At 40.8% G+C, this 23,645-nt stretch overlaps 1 protein-coding gene across 4 annotated transcripts in view; it reads right to left on the bottom strand.

Annotated features, from left to right (window-relative positions):
* Positions 1–21,806: 21,806 nt before the first annotated feature.
* Positions 21,807–23,645, bottom strand: part of LOC105498744 (RAS and EF-hand domain containing) — an 80,978-nt gene continuing 79,139 nt past the window's right edge. The window contains exon 19 of one of the 4 annotated variants that reach the window (XM_071077626.1): positions 21,807–23,524. The gene's annotated coding sequence lies outside the window, so the exon portion shown is untranslated. The remainder of the gene's footprint in view (positions 23,525–23,645) is intronic. The other 3 variants (XM_071077628.1, XM_071077627.1, XM_071077629.1) reach the window with 3 other exon arrangements.

The raw sequence follows: 23,645 nt of genomic DNA, 5'->3' as shown, positions 1-23,645 counted from the left end.
AAATAAATAGAAGAGCAAATCATCTCTTTCATCACACATTTCTAAATCCTGTGCTTTTATGGTACCCAAGCGGAATTCACTCTACAGAGTGTACATTCAAACATGACACAGCTTGATTGCTAACCCTGACAATTGCGTAGATTAGTAACAACTCTCCACCAAAAAAAAAAAAAAAAAAAAAAAGCAAACTCAATGATGTTTCAAAACAATGTCTAATTTTTTTTTCAGGGCCCAGATAAGATAAAATAAATAATTTCAGCAAGTGTTTCTTGAGCTAGATGTGAAAAGCTATGCCCTTAAATGGAAAGAAATACTCTTCTGTGATGATTTTTTTGTCTCTGAAGGATAAAATAAATCTAATCTAATCTTTTACAAAACTACTTTATTAAGCTGGGTTCAGTAGCTCTATAACAGAAAGGACTGATGCCTGGGACTGGGGGATGGGAGGAGAGTGGGGGTGAAAGAAGAGAGGAAATGCATCCTACTGAGAATGATGGACATGAAAAAGTTATTCGGTCTTTTTTTGTTAGTTCCAGGTGACCCTGTCACTCAAATGGTCCATATTTTCCTTCTATGTTTGTGAACGGAGTAGGAAATGGGAGAAATATTTGCCAGGGAAAGGATTCTAGCTAAAGCAATATTAGACAGTGCAGTTCAATGGAAAAGGATATCAGACTGGGGCGGAGACACCTTGGTTCTTATCCTAGTTTCACTCTTAATTTTCCCTGGAGCTTTGGAGATGTCAGAGCTTTTAGAATGACCAAGGTTATTAGAATGACAGAGATTCAAACCAGCTTCTGGGTCTCCATTTTATCACCTGTGAAATGAATAACACCTAAACTACCTACTTCCACTGGGTGTAGATAACCAGTACTAAAAAGACATGTAAGGCAATGCTATGCAAACAATATTATTCTTTCCACACCTCTATTTGTATTTATGATTTGATCATATATTTTATTACTAATATGGTATGTAATACTGGCCAAGAGGCGAATGAGTTACTCTAAATTGTTCTAACTAATGCTTACCAGAAACTATTTTTCAAAAACAGATGTCAAACAAGTTTTACAATCTGCCTCAATTTAGATTTCTGGAGTCATTCTCCCAAACCATTCACCATGTGTCTAGTTACCACAAATGGTTGTCATATCTCAACTATTTACCTTCTATATTGACTCATGCTAGTTTCCTTGCCTAAATCCCTTCCCCATCATAGTCCCTGACAAAAGGTCTTTGGAAGGTATCCTCTCTCCTAATACACACTTCTTGAATGCTTCCCTATGTCTTATATTCCCCTTGCTCCCCAAATCCTCTCAGCTTCTCCTGCAGTATCCTCTTTCAGTCTTCCCTATGAATGTCACCAGCCATCTATCAGGACATACCAAACTTACTCCCACCCTGCCACCCACCCACCCACAGAATAACAGAGGTTCAGACCAGCTCATTCCATGCCCCCTATACACGAGTGCTTTTGGCTTTACCTGGTACCAATGGAGGCTTCTGCAGACTCAGTCTGGGGAGAAAGAGTGGATTCTACTTGGGAAGAAGAGTGTGATTTAACTCCGTTCACCTCCCTCTACCAGCTTTACTAGAAGGGGTGAAGGGGTGCGTGTGGGGGGTGGCAGTTCTTTCTAAGAAACCCAGAGGCAAACATAGCTGGTCTCCATCCTAAGTCATCTTCTGGAGACCAGTTGGCCTGGTATATCTGAAGACTGCCCTCCCTACCCACATCCAACCCAGGCAGCAACTCATAGGACTGATCTTGTAAACCTAACTTCAACCCAACACCCAGTGACAATTCCTCCTGACCATATTATTCTGAAGGTTCACTTGCTGTCTTTCTGGGTCAGCTTTTATTTGACAGAAATCAGTATAAACTCCTGGAGACAGCTAAGATGATGACTGATGCAAAGTTCATACCATCTCTCTGATTACCAGGTTTCTGCCCTGGGAGAGGGACTGGGGGATTCATTTCATGCCTCTAACAAGAAATCATTTAACACAAAGGTGTGTGTTTCATAGGAAGCACAAGACCACAATGAATTGCACATATAACCAAAGTTTCACAAAGAGAGAAAGAGAGAGAGAGAGAGAGAAAAAAAAAAAAAAAGAGGAAAAATACCTGCTTGTGAATTCTAACAAGAGCCCTTGATGAATTGAGAGTCCCAGTAGATTCATCAAGGGTGTGAGTGTCTCAGAAGAGTCTGGATAATGTGATTCACCTTATCTGACTCTTTCCCATCGAATTAATGGAGGATTTAATTTAGATTGTGAATATGTAATCGAAATATTCTTATTCACAGAATGATCCCATAAAAATAAATTCATTGCTACATCATACAAATCTGAGATAGACAACTCTAAACCTTTTTATCGACCTTGTGCCCATCATCATAGGAACAAAGAAGGCAAAAAGAGTATTTCTGTATCTTTCTCAGAGAGTGGAAACAGATGCTTTACGCACAGGCATTCCATAAGTACTACCGTCTTCACAGATACGTAAATATAGGCTCAATGGTGAAGGGGTTAATTATCTCTTTACTATCCCTGTTATATACTTACTTTGCCTTTCTAACTTTGTCATTTCATCTCTCTTTTTTTTCTACTACAAAAATTCAATCTTTGGAGTCCCGAAATACAAGAATCTGTGAGGCACTGGCAAGTGTCCTGGACTTTCAGGACTTGTTTTTAATGCTTTAGGATAGACTCCATCTGAGATAAAACTCTCCGATCCAGACTTGATTGTTAACCACCTTCAACATGTGACCCTGGGTACATCACTTACCCTCTTGCTGCTGTGTTTCTTCATCTGGAAAATGAAGGCACCGTAATGAGGCTCCCTGTCTCAGAGGGCTGTAAGGAAGGGTCATGATTAACTCATTTCCCAGACGCAAAACCAGAATCATACCACACAGTAATAAAACAGAAGCAATGAAGACACAGATATTTTAGGATTCTTAAACTAATGAGATGTATGTATTTATTTAGCTTTCAAATGCGATGAAATACATATTTCAAAACTTGGGTATTACTAAACTTTAAACTGGGAGGCAGATACTCATGGAGAGAGCATAGGGTCGGGCATCCTAGGATTCTTTTTTTTTTTTTTTTTTTGAGATGTAGTCTTGCTCAGTCACCCAGGCTGGAGTGCTGTGGTGCGATCTCAGCTCACTGCAAGCTCCGCCTCCCGGGTTCACGCCATTCTCCTGCCTCAGCCTCCTGAGTAACTGGGACTACAGGCGCCCGCCACCACGTCCGGCTAATTTTTTTTTGTATTTTAGTAGAGACGGGGTTTCACCGTGTTAGCCAGGGTGGTCTCGATCTCCTGACCTCATGATCCGCCCATCTCGGCCTCCCAAAGTGCTGGGATTACAGGCATGAGCCACCGCGCCCAGCATCCTAGGAGTCTTGACCTCACTATTGCCTTCTCCTCACCAGCTGACTGCATGAGCTTGGGAAAGATGTTAACTCCATCAGTCTTTCATTCTCCCCATGTTCATTGGATATGCTGTCGCCAAGTTCCCTGCCATGCCAGCAGCTCACAAATTTCTATTGTGGTGAAGGGTCTTCTCCTTTCTTCCATAAACATCAGTAGACATTGCTTCCTTTTACCTTATGGCTCATATTTCAGTGGCCAGGTATGCAATGATAGACCAGAATTACATCTATATATGCCAAGTTGGGACCCTTTTTGAAATAAAATATTTTGTTTATCACATTATAAAATAAATTCCAAAATAAAATTATATGGAAATGTTTTTAGAAAGGAGGCAGTTTTTGACAAAAATTTGGTCGTTTCCTTCATAGTTTTATGAGAATACAAATTAATATATTCTTTTCACCATTCATATTTTAATAAATACAGGTTTACAGTATATATACCATATTAGTCTGTTCTCATGCTCCTCATAAAGATATATGTGAGACTGAGTAATGTATAAAGGAAAGAGGTTTAATTGACTCACAGTTCCACATTGCTGGGGAGGCCTCACAATCGTGGTGGAAGGCGAAGGAGGAGCAAAGTCACATCTTACATGGTGACAGGCAAGACAGCATGTGCTGGGGAACCGCCCTTTATAAAACCATCAGCTCTTGTGAGACCCAGTCACCATCACCAGAACAGCACAGACAAGACACGCCTCCATGATTCAATCACCTCCCACCAGCATCCCTCCCACAACATGTGGAAATCATGGGAGCTACAGTTCAAGATGAGATTTGGGTGGGGACACAGCCAAACCATATCACATACCTATTGCGAGACTGTCTTTGTTTTTAGAAATCCTTCCTGGCCTGGCCAGCAAGTATAAATCTATTTTATTCGTTTTTAGCAGCTGTATTATATTCCACTATGAGCTTCTACCATAATATGGGCAGCCTTTGGACACATTTTTGTGTCTAATTTTTCTCAATCAAAAATATTCTGTTCAGGGCCAGGCGCGGTAGCTCATGCCTGCAATCCCAGCACTTTGTGAGGCCGAGGCAGGCGGATCACCTGAGGTCTGGCTAATACAAAAATTAGCCTGGCGTGTTGGTGCATGCCTGTAGTCCCAGCTACTCAGGAGGCTGAGGCAGGAGAATCACTTGAACCCAGAAGGCATAGGTTACAGTGAGCCGAGATCGTGCCCCTGCACTCTAGCCTGGGTGACAGAGCGACACTCTACCTCAAAAAGAAAAAAAAAAAAAAAAAGTTCATTTTAGATCATGGGCATATAGGGTAGGAGGATAGTTACCAGAGGCTGGGAAGGGTAGTGGGGAGCTGGAGGGGAGGTGGGGATGGCTAACGGATACAATAAAATAGAAAGAATGAATAAGACCTACTATTTGATCACATAACAGGGTGACTACAGTCAATAATAATTTAATTATACATTTTGAAATAAAGACTGTAATCGGATGGTTTGTAACCCAAAGGATAAAAGCTTGAGAGGATGAAGGCCCCATTCTCCATGATGTGCTCATTTCACATTGCATGCCTCATGCAATGTATCCCATAAATTATCTCATGTACCCCATAAATATATACACTTACTATGTACCCACAACAATTTTTTTAATTAAAAAATCACTTTTAAAAAAAGTATTGGCCAGGCGCAGTGGCTCACACCTGTAATCCCAGCACTTTGGGAGGCCAAGGCGGGCAGATCATGAGGTCAGGAGCTCGAGACCATCCTGGCTAACACAGTGAAACCCCGTCTCTACTGAAAAAAATACAAAAATTAGCCAGGTGTGGTGGTGTGCGCCTGTAGTCCCAGCTACTTGGGAGGCTGAGGCAGGAGAATCGCTTGAACCCAGGAGGCAGAGCTTGCAGTGAGCCGAGATCATGCCACTGCAGTCCAGCCTGGGTGACAGAAGCAAGACTCTGTCTCAAAAAAAAAAAAAAAATTATCTGTTTAGAATATCCTTATACCTATATCTTTACACATGTAAATGACCATTGCAGAATAATTAACTCAAATTAGTAGCTTGAAATCATATTTTGGGATGTGTTTCAGTTTTTAATAAGCCTACATGTCAGTATGCACAACTTACTCAAATACGGCCCAACACCCCATCCTATAAGGCAAATGAAGAATGTATAAAACGTAAGTTATTGTAGATGATAAAAACTTAATTAGCCATTTGCCTCAAAACCATTATATCTTTCTAAAAATGTCTGCCTCCTTTGTTTGCTATAAATATTCATTTAAATACATAAAATATACGAAGTAGCATTTTGTCTGCATCCCATCAAGCAAATTCATTGAGGCGTAAGGGCTGTATAAGCAGTGGGGCGGAAGACCATGCTATTACATGGATAAATGCTCCAGAGTTACTGAAGCAAGACAGAAACAATTGCAGGAACATGGGGCTCAGAATACGCTGAGGCAACCATGTTTGTGGGCAGGGGGAAAAGGAAGGCGGTTGCTCAGAAATAGGAAAACCAGGGATCCCGTGATATTCCATAAAATTAAGTTCCAGTATTTAGCTTGATTCAGATAAATCATTCCTGTTATGCCATCTGCCTATCAGATATTTTACATTCATCAGGAAGCCATGGCCATTTAACAGACGTATATAATGGGACGCTTTATAGGATGATTTTCTTTTAATCACCCAAAGGTCTAATAGGGTGGTTGGCCTGCTTCCCTAATAAAATTTAAATAGCTTTTGCCTCAGGTCAAAGTGAAGTCGTCTGTCCTAAGAGGAGTTCATCTGTGACATGCATAATAGCTGCCCAGTCTCAAGAGGCCATTTGAGATTACTGCTTCTGTCGGGAAAATAAATAATCACCACACACACACACACACCAGAGGCATTGCAAGCAGCAGTTCACTAACCAAAGCAAATTGCGGCCTATAGTCGTGTCTTTGCCCTACTAAAGCCCCAGAGAGCAGCACAACCTCCTTGTACATCCCCCTGGCTTGGCACACCTCCTGATTCTTCCGTCTCCCACTACAGAGGCAGCCCTGTGGAAGAGCCCCAGCCAGATTCCAGCAGCTCAGGGACTCTGCAGGCTCCGTTCTTAGCTCTCAAGCCCTCAGGCTGTGGCCTTATATCTCCAGTGTGGTTCTGTGGCTTCCCTCCCATTTCCTACCACGCTGCAGCTTCATCCAGCCTTCTGTTGTATTTTCTGTTTGGCTTTTAGTGGTGGCTTCAACCTTAAATTCTGACTTGGGAATCACCCCTCAGGTCCATTCTCCAATGCTGAGCCCAGACCCCAGGTCCCAAGGCCCTTATCTGGAAGGAAATTGGGCCTACCAGGTGATGAGCATCTAACTGGTTAATCACATAATAGAAGTGTGTATGCACACATACACACAAGTTAATACATGTTTCCAACTATTTATGGTTGAGTCTGCCCAGTTACTTTTACAAGTAAAGCTCAAAAGACTTCCCCTGGACTTGCCTCCTCTGCCTCCACATCTTGGATCCATTTTCTCATCATGAATATCTTTCTATCCTTGTGGCATTAAAGTAATAGCTAAGGCTGCTCTAGTACATTTGAGTTCAAGTCCAGCACGAAAAAGTCTCTATGTCTGTTCCTAAATTCCAAGGAACATATTTGATTGTATTTTACTGACTTTAAATCTATCTCATGACATCATGTAAACCAATTGTTGTGGGCAGAAAATTTTTAAACAATGATACCTCCAAATTTCACCTGAAGCACATATATTTTAAGGATTGGAGAGAATCTCCGAGGAAACTCTACCTATGTTGCTGGAAGAAGAGAGAATAACTGACCAATTGCTTTATATTTTTGTGCCAATTATTTAGATTAAGAAGTAGTTCAATCCAACAGTTCCTAAACCCTCACAAAATCAGATAGTGAGAAGCCTTAGCAATTATCTAGCTCCTAGCTATTCAAAATGTTCCTCATGGACCAGCCACAATATCATCACCAGGAAGCTTGTTAGAACTGCAGCATCTCAGAAACCCTGGACCTACTGAATCAGAATCTGCATTTTACCAAGGTGTCTAATTTATATAGTAAAGTTGAAAGTTAATGATACAGACTTAAATCTCAACGTAGAGCTCTGGAAACTGGGGTGAAGCTAATGAACAGTCTTGCTCAAAGCCATACAACTATTAAGTGGGTGGAACTGGCACCAGAAATAGAATCTAGGTCTCTTGTCCTTTAGACATGGTTTCACTTCAAGTTGACATTACTTTGCATGATGAGCTTTCTTTCTTTCAATTATAATGTTTTTAATTATGTTTTAGTTATCAAGACATGCAAATCAGGGTATAAATCATTATGCATTTAGCATAGTGGTTCAGAAATACAATCAAAGAGGCCTGAATTTGAACCTCAGGTCTAGTATTTGCTACCTCACAAATTTGGGAATGTTATTCAACCTCTGAAAATACAGTTCCCTTATGCACCTGCCTCAAAGATTATTCTAAGAATTGAAAGAGACAAGGCATCTATGTATATTATATATGTTTGAAACTTCATTAGCATCAGAGCACATAGAGCTCAAAAACATTATTGTTATTATTTTCCATAGGATAACATTTTTCATCATTTCATTTTTCTTCATCCATGTCTTTTTAGGGATCAGCAATACAAAATAGATAAAACTGATTACCTCCCATCAAGGAGGATATACTCTATCAGAAGAGATAGAGGAGCTACAAATTGAGCTGTGACAAACCCAAAGCCATCAGCATGAACATAGCACCTCCAAAGCACAGAGAGGAAGCAATTAATTTTGTCTAGAAAAGGAGAATAAGACTTCACAGAAAAAATTACAAGAGCCTGCCCCTTGATGTGAGCCTGGGAGTTCTTCGAGGTATTCCATTTAATTTAGTTTTTGAGGAATTAACAAGCCATTTGGTGTTAACAGTTGGGAGCATTAAAAAGTTAATAAGATTGTCTCTCCATCAGGATCATAGAATCCTAAAATGCAGAAATGACAGTGATTTATGATGGAGGCTGAGATGTCTGCCGAATATTTCCCCACTCCCTTACAGTGAAGTGGGCACCTGTCATTGGTTGTCAGGGACGAGCTGGGGGCAGAAGTGATATGTATGGGTTCCAGAACAAAGTCCAGAAGAGAAAGTCCAAGAACCCTTAGTCCACGTGGTGCACTTACAAGATGGTAGCATTTCAGTGACTGTGAAGCAGAGTCACCCACGGCCCAAGTCAGACAGGCTGTACAAATGAGAAATACATTCTGGTGGTGTTAAGTCATCAGATTTGGGGCTCACTTGTTGCCATAGCATGATGCAGGCAATCCTGACTTAACATCTGATGTTAATGTTCATGGAAAGTGACTCTTCATTTTACAGTGGACGGAAGGATGGCCTAGAAGAAGGGGCGGGGAAAGAGACTGGCCTCAGATGAAGTGGAGGACCCGGGTTATCGCTAAACCTATCTAAATTTTTTACTAAGTAGCAATGTATAATAATATTTTATCTACTCACACGACAGTATTTTTAGAATGTAATCTTGAAATCCTCATAAGGACATGCACTCTGGTGCGGCCCATGAAACCTCAGCCTGTCATTGGGTCATAATGCATTTCAGTATTACAAAAACAGTTATGAATTGCCTTAAGCAAAACAAACCCATCTGTGTGTCTTTGCATGCTACTTCAAAGCCACCCAACCATCTAAAACCAAACTTCTGAGGAATAAATAGGCAACAAGGTTGAGTCCCAGAGAGTGTCATTTTTAACCTCCAGCATATTTTTGCAGCTGAGTGGTAAACTCCTCCCAAACATTTCTAATGGGAGGCTGACAGACTTCTAACAAAAGCAGTTCCAATGTGCCACTATAATAACCTACTTCTTTTGATTGCATTTATTTTTAATGATTATTTTCCCTGTATGCCAATCCAACCTATGCTGCCAACCCAGAGAGGGGGGGAGGGGAGGAAGCCGAGGACCCAGTACGTTGTCTTGGGCTGCACTGCCACCTAGAGGTAGTAGGATAACCAACCAACTGCTGCCAGGCCAGCGGCAACTGTGGAGTTAACAGGGCACCTTTCTTCCACTGCATGGGGCTGGGTAAAAGAACCTACATTGTTCCCTCAGTTTCACTTAAACAAAGCCGATTATGAAATCAAAAAGCATGACCATGGGTATGTTCGTGAAAATTATGATTGGCCTGAAAGTGGGAGGTCCTTTAAGGAATGGTTGCGAGGGACAACTGGAAAACGGTTTTCTCTGCGGTTCTTTTTATTACAGAGGTTGGATTTGATTTGCAGCTTGAACTGAATTGGCAGAAAATCATTTAGAAATGGAATGTTACAAAAGTCTGAATAGGTCCATATGGTCAGAACTGCAATTCGATTGCAAAAATGGAATGTATTTGAAAGTTACTAGGGATCAACTCAGAGCACAAGAAGTATTGTGGGGACAGAAAAATGGACAAAGCCAATGACAACTTGTTGCATACTTAAGTTCTGGAAATGACAGAATTGGACAGATATATTCTTGATAACTGTCACTATCTTGAGGGCAAATTCAAAAGCCTTCTTGTTGATAAGGTCTTTATTTGGCTTTCTCCTCAGGCAATGTCAGTGTGTGCACAAATGCAAACCATTTTAAATAAACATGAGACATTTGTATTTGATGAAGAAGTTATTGCAACAGTATTAATACAAACACAAGTTCAGGGAAAAGATAATTTCGGTAGGCTTTTGCAAAGATAATGATTTAGTCAACATTATTAATGATACTTGTGATAAGAAACAGGCAAAAAATGGAAACAAATCATTCCTGACCTCAGGGATTTTCAACTGCAACCTCTTCATGACATTTTAAGCCAGTAATAAAGGCTCCTCCTTGAACTTAAGGAGCATATGTACATCAGTAACGCATTCCAGGGACTACAGACCATGTGGCTGCCTTTGTTTGTATAAATTCTGTGAGAGCGAAAAATGATGTGGAAAGGACAGCAAAGCAAATCCACAGAAAAGGGAAAAAAGTATTTTGCAGTGCAAAAATTTCAGAGCACAAAATTCAAAACTAGGCAAATTAACAATCTCACTCCTTGGAAGACATGGTCGTTTTCAGAAGGGCAAAACTTGCCACAGTTAACTGTTTGTATTTTTGAGGACTCACTAGGGTTCTGGTGCCGGCTCAGTTATATACTCATTTTGTCCTGAAACAAGCACATGTGATGAGTCCTATTGTATTTCCATCTTACAGAAGAGGATTGGGAGGCACAGAGAGGCTAAGCAAACTTGGAGGTAAAGCCTGGATCCCCACCCAGGTAGGTAGTGTGTCTCCAGAGTATTTATTTGAGTCTTCAGTCTCCTAAGTTGCTAGGACTACAGATGGATGTCACCACGCCTGGCTTTTTTTTTTTTTTTTTTGGTTTTTTTTTTTTTTTTTTTTTTAGATGAGTTCTCACTATATTGCCCAGGCTGGTCTCCAACTCCTGGCCTCAAGAAATTCTCCCACCTTGGCCTCTCAAAATGCTGACATTACAAGTGTGTGCCACCAAGCCCAGGCTCAAGTCTGTACTCTGAAATACTAAATTTAACACTGTCTCCTTAAAAGATATTTTCTATAGGACAAGTCAAGAGACTGTAATGCTTTTTTCTGTGCAGTTGTTCAAGATGGTGTCTCCAAAAGGTGATTTTATGAAGGTCATTGCTTGTATCTGCTGCCATTCTAAAGACTTTCTTTGCTTCTTGGATTCTAGTTCAGGTCAGATCAACTAGCTAGTAACAAGGGCCATAAACCCTTATCAGTGTTCTTAGACCCAATGTTTGTTTCTCCTGGATCCTTCTCTGCTTGGACCTGAACGAAGCCATTTTTCAGTCAACCCATGAGGAATTTCCTTTTCTCAGCCAGCATTCCTGTATACTTCCCCCTCCCAGGCTTGGGCAAAGGGGACTTTTCTGAGGTCAATTCGTGTACCAGGTCTGAGGTAGGTGTTCGATAAATATTTGAATAGAATCAATGGAGGCGTTTCCGAAGCTTAATCAAGCCAGAGGCATTTTTCAATATTGATGGGGTCCCCAGCAGCACTTCTAACCTCTTCCTAGGTCCCAGGTGGTTGAAGACAGAAAGTGGTCAGTTGGCTACAGGCATTCATTGTTCCTCCCAAGGTGCCCTCTGAGAGAACTGAAACCCTGAAAAGACGCAATAATAAGATTTAAAAAAAAAAATCAGCCAAGGGAAATAAGGCTCATCTGCAAATGTCACTAAACTGAATGCCTCTTTGTTGTACCTTGTAGATCCTTCTAGTTAGTGAGGGTGAAAGGGAGGTCCCTATCAATCCTCGAAGCTGCCACTGTTCATACAACATATTCAGTTGGCAATAGCTTTAATTATTGTCTCATGCTATCAGGATATAATAAAATCTAAATTATCCATTGGGTTGGAGAAAAGGAAAATGGAGGAATATGAAATCTGGAGGTATACTCCTAATACTAATCCCATTGGACGGTAGCTTTTGTTCCTCTCATTCAGAAGTATTGACTGAATGACTGAAAAAAGAACTAACAGATCAACCAATGAGGAAACAAGTAAATGAAGAAACCAACATGTCCCCGGCCAATCAAAGGTAAATGTTGACATACAGGTAGCCCTGCTTATACCTCTATGCAATGGACAACCAAGTAGTCCATTTTCTCCTTGTACATAGGCAGTGTCTGGAGCCAGGATGTATAAGCTAACTAGTGACCTAGCTGGCCTGATCAGGAGTGGGCGGCTCCAGCAAGCCTAACTGCACAGAGCCAGAGAGCATTCATAGCCTCGTGTCCAGGGGAGCGTGCCAGCGATGGAAGCCAGAGGTGTGCATCTGCAACGAGTTGTCAAGATAAATGAGGTGTCAAGATAAATGAGGTTGGTGGTAGGTATTGGAAATCAAAAGAAAGAGCCAAGGTGAAGATCCAAGAGGTTAGAGAGCCACAGAAGGTGAGCCAAGCAGATTAGAGTAGGTGGGCAGGAGGGCAGCCTGTGCCAGCACCGGAGACCACAAGTATTTTGCTTGGCTGGGCTTTCTTTTGGTTTTGTATTTCTTTTTTAAATGGGTAATACATGTACATGAAGCCAATCTCAGAAGGTTCCAAAACGGATACCAAGCAGTAATCTCATTCTCACTCTTGTCTCCCAATTCCCCAATTATCCTCTCCTGAAGTTCTTCTGTATCCTTCCTTAGATAGCCTATGCATAAGTAAGCATATGTGTATTCACATCCTTTATACCATAAACCACATCATGGTATACATATCAGTCGGTAGCTTTCTTTTTCACTTGACAATACATCTTAGACATGGTTCCAGAGCAGTATATATAGAGCTGTTTCATTCTTCCTTGAGGCCTCATAGTACTCCATTGTATACATGTACCATAATATATTTAACTCATTTTTAAATGAATATTTAGGTTGTATTCCAATAATGCTGTAATGATAAGGCATTTTGGATATGTGTAGACATATCTGTGAAAGTGAAGTGCTGGGTTACAGAATATATGCACCTTAAATTGTGATAGATATTGCCAAATCACCCCCCAAATGGGTGATATCAGTTAATACTCCAAACTACGCATGTGTATAGAAATACTTCCCAATGCAATTTACTATCAAACTTTTTGCAATTGCCAAGTTAATCATTAGGAAAACTAATATATCATTATGGTTTTAATATGCACTTTTCTTATAATGTATGATATTGAGAAACTTCTTATGATAAAAATTGACAGAGATGAAAATGTATTAGGACCCCTTTAAGAGGCCTCCAGTCGAAGGGGCCAATATTCTGGGAACCAAGAGACCTGGGTTTGACGTTTGAGATACTGTCTCACTGATGAAGCACTTACAATGTGCAGATATATTTGCTCCTCAGGCAGAATTTTGCTGTTCCACAGTGCTGTTATTTATCAGAAACAAACCTGATTAAATGATTTTTCTAAAGCTACCTTTCTGATAAGGGGAAGAGCTAGATCCATGTCCCAGTCAATTGGACTGCACATCCTGTGCTTTTTCCAAGTCCTGGTTTTACTAACTGCTACCTTGGAACCAAAAGACCAGTGGATCTGAGATCAGAAAACCTGGGTGTGTACATCAGTCTGCTACTCACAAGCCATGTGACCTTGAGTAAATAACTTAACCTCTTTGGTGGGGTCTCAGTTTTCTCAACTGATTTATCATAAAAACTGTAGTTGTTACCTGAAAGTCCTTTCAGGTCTCAGACTTTTAAGACTTTGTAATACGGCAAAAATTCTGATGTCTTATTGGTAAAAGAAAAGCAAGTGTCCTGGATTATCCAAATGCATCATCACCTCATCTCCTAGAAATTGAGAGCTGATATATGTAAACACCTCATTTAGAAAATGACTACCACCTTAAGCTCCTTCCTAGACACCACCTGCATTGTGAAGGAAGCACTTTTCTGCTTTTGTTCATCTCTTTAGAACTATTCCTTTATCACTCCTTTTTCTCTCTTTTTTTTTTTTTCCTTTTTCCCATTACCCATGTACAGAGTCACCTTAGGCTAAGGAAACACAACTGAAGAGAAATTAATTTTTTTCTATACTATGGTTCATCTGAGTGTTGTTTCTTTGTTTTTAACATTTTAAAGCAGTCTGCAGCCTCCTCTCCAGCGTAAGGACAGGCTGGTGAGAGGAAACAGAGACAGAGCTTCCCAATGGCCCAAGGCTCCCAGGTGAGCAAATCCCTTTAGAGAATACAGTTGTCATGCTCTTTATCTGTAAGATTCTTTACGAAGAAAAAACAAATCTCTGCAAATTAGTTGCTCACATTTGTATCACTCCTTGACCTAACTAGCACATACTTCACTTCATTTGGTGTTCATTTAGTGTTCTATGCAGAGAGTGAGGAAAACAGCCTGGCAAATAACTAGAAAGAACATCCACTCTGATCATGGGCCAGGTGTCAAGCAATGTGCAAAACACTTAACTTTCTTTACTTTTTAATCTAAATAGTCTTTAATATAGATAAGACAGATGTGGAAACTAAAACTCAAGATATGTTTGTAAGTTGCCCAAGGTCACAGAATTAGGAAGTGGCAGAAGTGGAATTCAAGGCCAGGTCTGTCAGATTCCTAAGCCCATCTGTATACAATATTGGGTACAATGACCTCTGTTCCAACTCAGCAATTCCTAGGTCTTGGAAGTCATCTAGATGTGAATTCTCAAGGGGGATGATATTATCCCCAAGAGGGGAAAATTGTTTCTCTTGGAGGGGAGGGTGGGAGGGACCTTAACTTTTTAAATATATAAAGCACAGCTATGTGCACAGTTCATAAACATACATGTAATATATCTGTGGCATTAACATTTCCTGGGCAGAGGGCAATTAGGAAAATATGTCTAAAAAGAATTTTTTGTGGGAAATTAAAACTTGAGAAACACTGATCTAGACATATCCCTAATGCAGCTCTTGAGTGCCTCGTGCTGTGTCGTGCTGCCTCCTCTTTGTCTACTCATCTCTTTCCATCAGACATATAAACCTCTTCAGAAGGTTATATGTCTTCTGAACAGGATTGCTAAATTTGACATTATCAATCAGTGGGCAGCTACTTTTAAAATTGTAGCCACCCCTAGTTATTTTATAAAGGAGAGGTTGGAAAGCATTCAGGTTGGGCTCTATCAAGGTGTGAGCCCACCTCCAAGTGTCCACAAGGCTGAAGCAGGCTGGCCACCACCATCTGATTGGGTTCCAACTATCTCCTCAACCTGCTCTTGCTGCTCCTTGCTCTTCCACTCTCCCCAGACTTCCACTCTCCTTTCTCCATCTTCTTCTTTTTCATCTCCTCTAAAGTTCATAAAGGAAATGGCCTGACCTTGACTTTAGAGGATGAGACCCACCTGGGTATGTTCACTGGCACAAAAGTTAGGCCACTGTGGTTCCCCACCTCTCTTCACCAGCTCAGCTGTCCTGTGTAAAATAAGATCTGGGGAAATGACTACACCTTAATTCAACCCAACCTGAATATGTAAAGTACATGAAAGAAGCGGGAAGGGTTGATGTTGAAGAAATGGCATATGATCCAGATCTCCAAGGAGCTGATGCTCTCTGCACCCCGTTTTCCCCTAAACATATGTTCAGACAGAACTTTCCTACCTTTTTCTATTTGATTTCTCCAGTCTTCTTCATCTTGGTTAAGGACCCCGAAACAACTCAAAACAGAAATCCTAAATCTTTTCAAAATTCCTTAAGTAATTTAAAAAATTGGCCTTCTCAATTTCTACCTACAGTACTCTAAAGATTACTAATATTTCCTCTCCTTGCAGTTTTTCCTGCAATCAGTTTCCTCACTGAAAGTGGAACAGGTGTATATAGCCATAGAGGTCACCTGCCCTCGACTGCTGTTCTGAAAGTGGAGACACCTGTGGGTAAAGTGGAACGCTCACAAAGTCTCTTAACGTTACTGCTAGACTGTGAGATCCTAGAGGGCACCAGCTGTGTTTTGTTCATCTGGTCCTCTCCTCCTGACTACACACACACACACACACACACACACACACACACACACACACACACACACACACACACACACACACACACACACACACACACACACACACACACACACACACACACACACACACACACACACACACACACACACACACACACACACACACACACACACACACACACACACACACACACACACACACACACCTCAAAGCACCTGGCTGTAGCAGGAATTCTGGAAATGTCTAGTGACTGTAGTAGTTTCCTAGGAAAACAGTAACAAATTATTATGAACTGGGTGGCTTAAAGCAACAGAAATTGATCTTCTCCCAGTTCTGTAAATCAGAAGTCTAAAATCAAGGTGTTGACAGGGCCAGGCACCCCTGAAGACTCCAGGGAGAATCCGTTTGATCCCCTTCTCTTGGCTGTTGGTGTTGCCGGCAGCCCTTGGCATTCCTTGTCTTGAAGACACATCACTCCAGTCTGTCACATGGTGTCCTCCCTGTGTGTGCCTCTACATGTTTTCCCCTCTTCATGTATGGACACCAGTCACATAGTATTAGGGCCCACCCTAGTCAAACATGACCTCCTTGTATTTTGAGTACATCTTCAAAAACCTTGCTTCCAAATTAGGTCATATTCACTGCTAATGGAATTTAGGTTTTGACATATATTTTAGGAGATGTAATTCAATTTACAACAATGCTTTCATTAAAAAATGAGTAAATAAGTACATACTTCACAGAATAAAGGACGAAAACAGGGAAGGAGGGAAGGAAGGAGGGAAGAAGGGAAGAAAGGAAGGAAGAAGGGAGGGAGGGAGGGAAGGAAGGAAGGCGAGTTTTCATAATATTTTAAGTATTCTATCAAGAGAAAAATAGCCATCTCAGCTGGGTTTCCTGAGTTTGTGTTCTGATGAGTCATTATGTGCTTTGTATTCCTTTGTAAAACTGTCTCACATGAACAAGTCTTTTCCCCTAAGTCTAGTGATTAATTTCCTATCTTTATGCCTATTAGGGTTCTTTTTAAAAAGAAAACTACCTGATAGTCAGTGCTGTGCATTAAATGCCATTAGTAGCTTAGGTTAGGATCTTGTTTACTTGTTTGTTCATGAGAGAAATAATTTTATTTCTATGCTTAAGAGACTCACTAGTAACCAAGTCACGTGCATCTAGTTCTTCTTCCCTTCTCTGACTTGAAGCTTAGCCCTATGTCCCTCTGTACCCACCAAAAAGAAAGAAAAAAATACAAAGAAGGAAGGAAGGAAAGAAGGAAGGATGGAAGAATGGAAGGAAGGAAAAAGAGAGAAAAAAACAAAACAAAAAAAGAAAGACAGAGTGGAGGAAAGCAACCCCACACTGTCGGGTTTTGTTGCTTCAAAGCAAGAGGAAGTATGGCATCTTGAACTATCAGTCTGAAGACAAGAGGCCTGGGTCCTGGGTCCGGTTCTGACACCACAATGACAACCACAGGCTACCCCTGATTACCAGCTACTTCACCAATTAAAACAAGTGTGTGGATAATCTCCGAACTCATTCTCAGCACTAGTGCTTGATAACTCTATCCAGAGAGTCTGCTCATGGACTGAATCTATGGAGATGAGAAAGTTTCTCCCCGACTCTGCTCCCACCACTGCCCATTGAATTGGCAAATCAAGAATTAGTTCTTAGGAGAACTGCAGAATTTCCAATAGCCAAGACTAATGGGAAAAAAAGACCCTATAGAAACTATAGTCTTACTAAAACAAGAACTGCAAGAGTCCTGATCCACCCCAAGGAAAAGACCATTGAGATGGTTGCCTTGAATTTGAAACAGAACATTAGCCACCTTACATTGCCATCCCCTCCTTCCAAGCACTTCAACCCGATGAGTTCAGACAGCAGAAAGGGAAGTTGTTTCCTGGGTTTTTTTTTTTTTTTTTTTTTTAAACACACATTATAATCATCAAGTCATGAGATATTTTCTTCTCCAAGAGTATTAAGACTTAAAAGTCTGAGTGATCTATTTTTTGTTTAACTTTTATTTTTATTTATTTATTTTTTAAATTTAATTTTATTTTAAGTTCTAGGATACTGTGCAGGATATGCAAGTTTGTTACATAGGTAAATGTGTGCCATGGTGGTTTGCTGCAACTATCAACCCAACACCTAGGTATTAAGCACTGCGTGCATTAGCTCTTTATCTTAATGCTCTCCCCCCAACTCCACCACCTCCTGACAGGCCTGGTCGTGTGTTGTTCCCCTCCCTGTGTCCATGTGGTCTCATTGTTCAGCTCCCACTTATGACTGAGAGCATGTAGTGTTTGGTTTTCTGTTCTTGCTTGTGTTAGTTTGCTGAGGATGATGGCTTCCAGCATCATCCATGGCCCTGCAAAGGACATGATCTCATCCTTTTTCCATGGCTGGGTGATCTTTAAGACATGCATTGGCTAAGACAGGGTACTGTAGTGCAAAGATTCTACCAGACCTAGGTTTGAGTCCCAGCTCTGTCATGTTGGCCCTGAATTAACTTTGCTAAGCCACTTGACTTGGCTAAGCCTGTTTCCTTCTCTGTTAAAACAGGAGTTATTGCAAGCATAACATGAGAAAACACGTCAAAAGCTTGTAGGACACAGTAAACACTTGGGAAATACTAGCTTTCCTGTCTACAGTAAGAAATAGATATCTGTGCCTTCCAGAATATGAGCTAAGCACAAGTCTGATTGATACTCTGTGGGTGGATTTCTAGCATCCTTTATGATAGACCATCAGCACACGGTCAGTTGTATATGCCTCCATGTATGTTAGTAATTCCCCTGTGTGCTTGATCAGTACTCCCATTGACATTTCACTGAGTCTAAAATCTCAGGAGTTATAAACTTCTCAAAAGGCCATATATGTTTATAGCCATTTGAACAGCTTCTAAAACATTAAGAAGTATGGAGCAGACAAACCAGTGGCTGGTGGGGAAATCCTGTGGGAACCCACATTCTCCTGCTGGTAAACAGCTGGAATTTACTACTGCTTCTATTTTCTCCAGTTGATGAGAAGATAGCCTTTTCTATGATCTTGTGAACTAACCAATATGTTCTTCAAGAATAAGAAGTATACCTTCCTTTTTAAAATTTTCTCTCCAGCAGTTCAAAGACTTCTCTTCCTAATCAGTGCTGTATAAGTGTTTAGTTGGCCAAGTCAAGTTGTGGTCATTTACAGAAATTTAATGTTTGAAATGGCAAGTTGCTCGCTTACTGCTCTCAAAGGATACTTAGGAATTTTTAAAAATCACCAACACACCTCATTAGAAGGTTAAAAAGAAAAATATTAAAGAATAAAACTTTCTTCCTTTAAAAAATGTATGTCACCTAGTAACATGAAAATTGTGACAATAAAAAGATAATCATATATAATTATTGCAGATATTGCAAAAAACAGAATCATGGATCCCCAAAGTACAAATCCACAGAAACTGTGAATATGTTACCTTACTGTGAAAAGGAATGTTGCAGATGTAATTTAGGATCTTGAGATGGAAGACTCTCTTGGATTATTCAGGTAATCTCAATCCCGTCACAAGGGTCCTTGTAAGGGAAAGAAGGAGGCAGGAGTGTCAGGGTCTGAGGAGATGTGAAGACAGAAGCTGAAACTGGAATGACACCATGGCTGGAAGGGGCCATAAGCCAAGGATTTCAGGTGGCCTCTTAGCAGCTGGAAAAGACAAGGAAGGGACTCTTCCTTAGAGCCTCTAGAAGGAAGGCCATTCTGCTGACACCTTGATTTTAGCGCATAAGACTCATTTTTGTATTGCTGCCCTTACGAACTTGCTTTGTTTTAAGTCATAAAGTTTGTGAGGACTCATTAGAGAACAATAGGAAAGTAATACAGATCAAGTAGAAAAATAAGACCTATATAACAGACTAATTTTTTGGCTTTTTGATTGATTCATGGATGAATTGTATATATAAATACACACTATATATATATATATACACACACACACACTATATATATATTTTGGAGCCGGAGTCTCACTCTGTTGCCCAGGCTGGAGTGTCATGGTATGATCTGGGCTCACTGCAACCTCCACCTCCCTGGTTCAAGAGATTCTCCTGCCTCAGCCTCCTGAGCAGCTGGAATTGCAGGTGTCCACCACCATGCCTGGCTAATTTTTGTATTTTTAGTAGAGACGAGGTTTCATCATGTTGGCCAGGCTGGTCTCAAACTCCTAACCTCAGGTGATCCGCTCACCTTGGCCTCCCAAAGTGCTGAGATTACAGGCATGAGCCACCAAGCCCGGTCTATATTGTGTTTTATTTTTGAACCTTAGCAAAATGATCTCATCCAAAGGCCAATGGGTAACTTACAGAATTGACAGGAAGCCTTGACAGAACCCCGTGCGGATTACAAACAATAAGCTTCGGAATCCCAGGGGGTATAGCTAACGCCACGTCCCAGAGAGTCTAGAGTCCAGTCAGGATGTTCCTCGTGCTGGCCTGCCACTACAGCACCATGATGTGAGTGACTCAATACCTGCCCTTCAAGTCTGCATTGTTCCTTTAGAGCTGGGTGCTGGGCGCAGGCATGGTCTGTGCTAAGTCTAGGTTACACACCTAAACCCCAGGTTCAGGAGACAGGCAGAGGCAGTGTTCTTTCCTTTCAGCTTCTCTAGTGATATATAGAGTTCTGCTTCCCACTAATATTCACAGAGAGACTCCCCTTAAAGAAAAGGGTGTCCAGATGCCAGGAAAAAAAAAAAAAAAGAAGTGGCAAATGTCTACCACAGGGTCTGATCATCTGAGTCATTTAATTTCTTATTAACCAATACATTTAAAATATGATGAAGACTCATTTGCCTGTAGTTATTAAAAACACAGGCAAGTGACATAAAAGTGTTTTAATAAAATGCAAATATATGTTAGAGAAAGTTTTCTTTTCTTTTTTGTTTTTGAGACAGAGTCTCACTCTGTCACCCAGTCTGGAATGCAATGGCTCAATCTCGACTCACTGCAAGGTTCTGCTCACTGCAAGATTCAAGTGATTTTCCTGCCTCAACCTCCCAAGTAGCTGTGATTACAGGCATCCACCACCACGCCTGGCTAATTTTTTTGTATTTTTAGTAGAGACAAGGTTTCACCATGTTGGCCAGGCTGGTCTGGAACTCCTGACCTCAGGCCATCCACCCACCTCTGCCTCCCAAAGTGCTAGGATTACAGGTGTGAGCCACCACGCCCTGCTGAGAAAGTTTACAAATTGCTTTCCATAGAACATTAGTCTTCCTCTTCCCTCCCTCTCTTCCTTTCTTCTTTCCTACCTTCACTCTTTTCCTCATTTTTTCCTTTATTTCCTGAGAATAAGCTTAATTTTAGCTTCCTAAGATTTTGTAAGAGACCCTCTGGGTGTATCAGTTGAAAATCGATGGGTTCGTTTTTGGAAACAGGACTCACCAGAGATGGGCAACCTGGGAAGATGAGTGTGAGCTGAGCACTGGACATCCAGCAGCAACATAGGCAGGAAGAGTGTGCCACTTTGTGATTCTTTTATTCCTTTCTTTTCTTTCCCTTCTTTTCCTCCTCCCTTCCCTCCTTCCCTCCTTTCCCTCTTCCTTCCTTCCCTTCCAGTTCTCTTTTCTCTTTCTTTCTCTCCATGGCCAAACACTTTCTCTTGGGACAGCTAAAACCAGAATGCAGTATCACGTAAAAAAGACTGCATTGACATACTTAAATTCCCAGGACCCTCGGTTCTTTAGGGATGCCTAATGGCTGGTATCATTGCTTACCAAAGTCTTGAACTTGATGGAGCTTATGTTGAAAACTAAAGTTTATATTTTTAATTTTTATCTTTCAATTCTGTTTTTCCACACTTTTTTTTTTTTTTTTTTTTGAGATGGAGTTTCACTCTTTGTTGCCCAGGCTGGAGAGCAGTGGCGCGATCTCGGCTCACTGAACCTCTGCCTCCCGGGTTCAAGCGATTCTCCTGTCTCAGCCTCCCAAGGAGCTGGGGTTACAGGCACCTGCTACCACGCCTGGCTAATTTTTGTATTTTTAGTACAGACGGGGTTTCACCATATTGGCCAAGCTGGTCTCAAACTCCTGACCTCAGGTGATCCACCCGCCTTGGTCTCCCAAAGTGCCAGGACTACAGGTGTGAGTCACTGCGCCTGGCCTCCACAAACTTTTTGAAGTCCTCTCATATAGCGTAGGAGAGATCAGGTTTTTTGAGACTTTAAATATCTTGAAAATGTCATTATTATTCACATTTTATTAGTATTTTGGTTGGGTGTAGAATTACAAGTTGGAAACAATTTTCCTTCAGAAATTGGAAGGCATTGCTTCACTGTCTTCTTTCTTTCTGTGTTTCTGTTGAGATCTATACAACCATTCTAATTCCTGTTTCCTAATTTGTTTTCCTTTTTTTCTGGAAACTTGGAGAGTATTTTTCTCCAGACATAGGGCTCTAATGACAGTATACTCTATTTCCGTCCATTCTCCTGTGTTCTAGGTAGGCTGTTTCAATGTAGCAACTCACACTCTTTAGTTCTGGATATTTTGTCTTGAATAATTTATGATTAGGCCATCCTATTTTCTCCATTGTATCCTTCTGGAACAGTTGTTTTTGGACATCGGACATCCTTCCTCTCCTGTCTTCTCTTTGTGCTCTTCTTTCTGCAAGGTGCCCCAAATTTATCTTCCAAAGTTTATTTAGTTGTTGTTGTTAGTAACTTCTATCATGTTTTTAATTTCTAAAAGCTTATTTTTGCTCTATGAATGTCCTTATTGATAATACCTTGTTCTTGTTTCATGGCTGCAATAGTTACATCTATCTCTCTGAATACATTGATAGATTTTTTTTTTCCTCTCTGCATATGTTCTGTTTCCCTGTGCTGATATTTTTCTGTTTTGTTTGTTTGTTTTGGTCTGCATTTTCCATGTTAAGAGGCTTTCCACAAATATCCAGTGATCCTTGGATTGCTCAGGGGAGCTAATAACCTGATTTAAAGTTCTGAATGTAGGGAAGAACTTGTCAACTTTGAACTTTACTGTAGGGTGATCAGGGGAGCCATTTGTTGTAAACATACCTGATGTATCTTTAGGGCTTTCCTCTTGTTAGGGCAGCACTTCGGAGAAAAGTCTCTCAATCTCTGGAGGATAAAGGATCAGTGTTCTGAAAGCTGAGTGGGGAGTATTAGCATTTAGCATTTGGCACTCAGAATAGATGATGTCATCAATTCCACCAAATTTTGAACAGCACCAACACATTCGACTGCATCCAGTGGCATCCATAACTCTAGAAGCCCTCTATTTTTCTCACTCAAGAAAACACATCACCAGACTTTACACAGGGTAATAACGGTGTAGCATGAGAGAATAATCTGTAAGGACAGAGTTGCTTCTCAAACTGCATTCACACCACTTTGCCTCACAGCACCATTTGAGGTACCTAATTCTATCACTTTCTGAGCCTTCTGAGAAATCCAGGATATATATCTGAATTGTTCACAACTCTCTCCCAGGACTGACCTAGGATTCAGCTTTCTTGGGTCTGTTAACTCAGAACTCAATTATCTCAATATTCAGTTATCCATCTGCTTTCCAGCTTCACAATTTTGGTGGTTTTGTCTTCTGTTCTTGTGGATAGATTTAAAACTCCCTTTGACTCTATTATTAATGGGATTTTAGGGAGGAGAGAAATGATATGCTATGTCACCCTAGAAAGCATTCAATAAATCTGATTCTTTACCAAATGACTCTCAATCTTATGTACAGTTTGCTAATCTGT

This window comes from Macaca nemestrina, chromosome 14 (genome assembly GCF_043159975.1).
Source record: "Macaca nemestrina isolate mMacNem1 chromosome 14, mMacNem.hap1, whole genome shotgun sequence".
Lineage (NCBI taxonomy): Eukaryota > Metazoa > Chordata > Mammalia > Primates > Cercopithecidae > Macaca > Macaca nemestrina.
The sequence above is the reverse complement of the archived record's forward strand: the minus strand, read 5'-3'. Positions and strand labels throughout refer to the sequence as shown.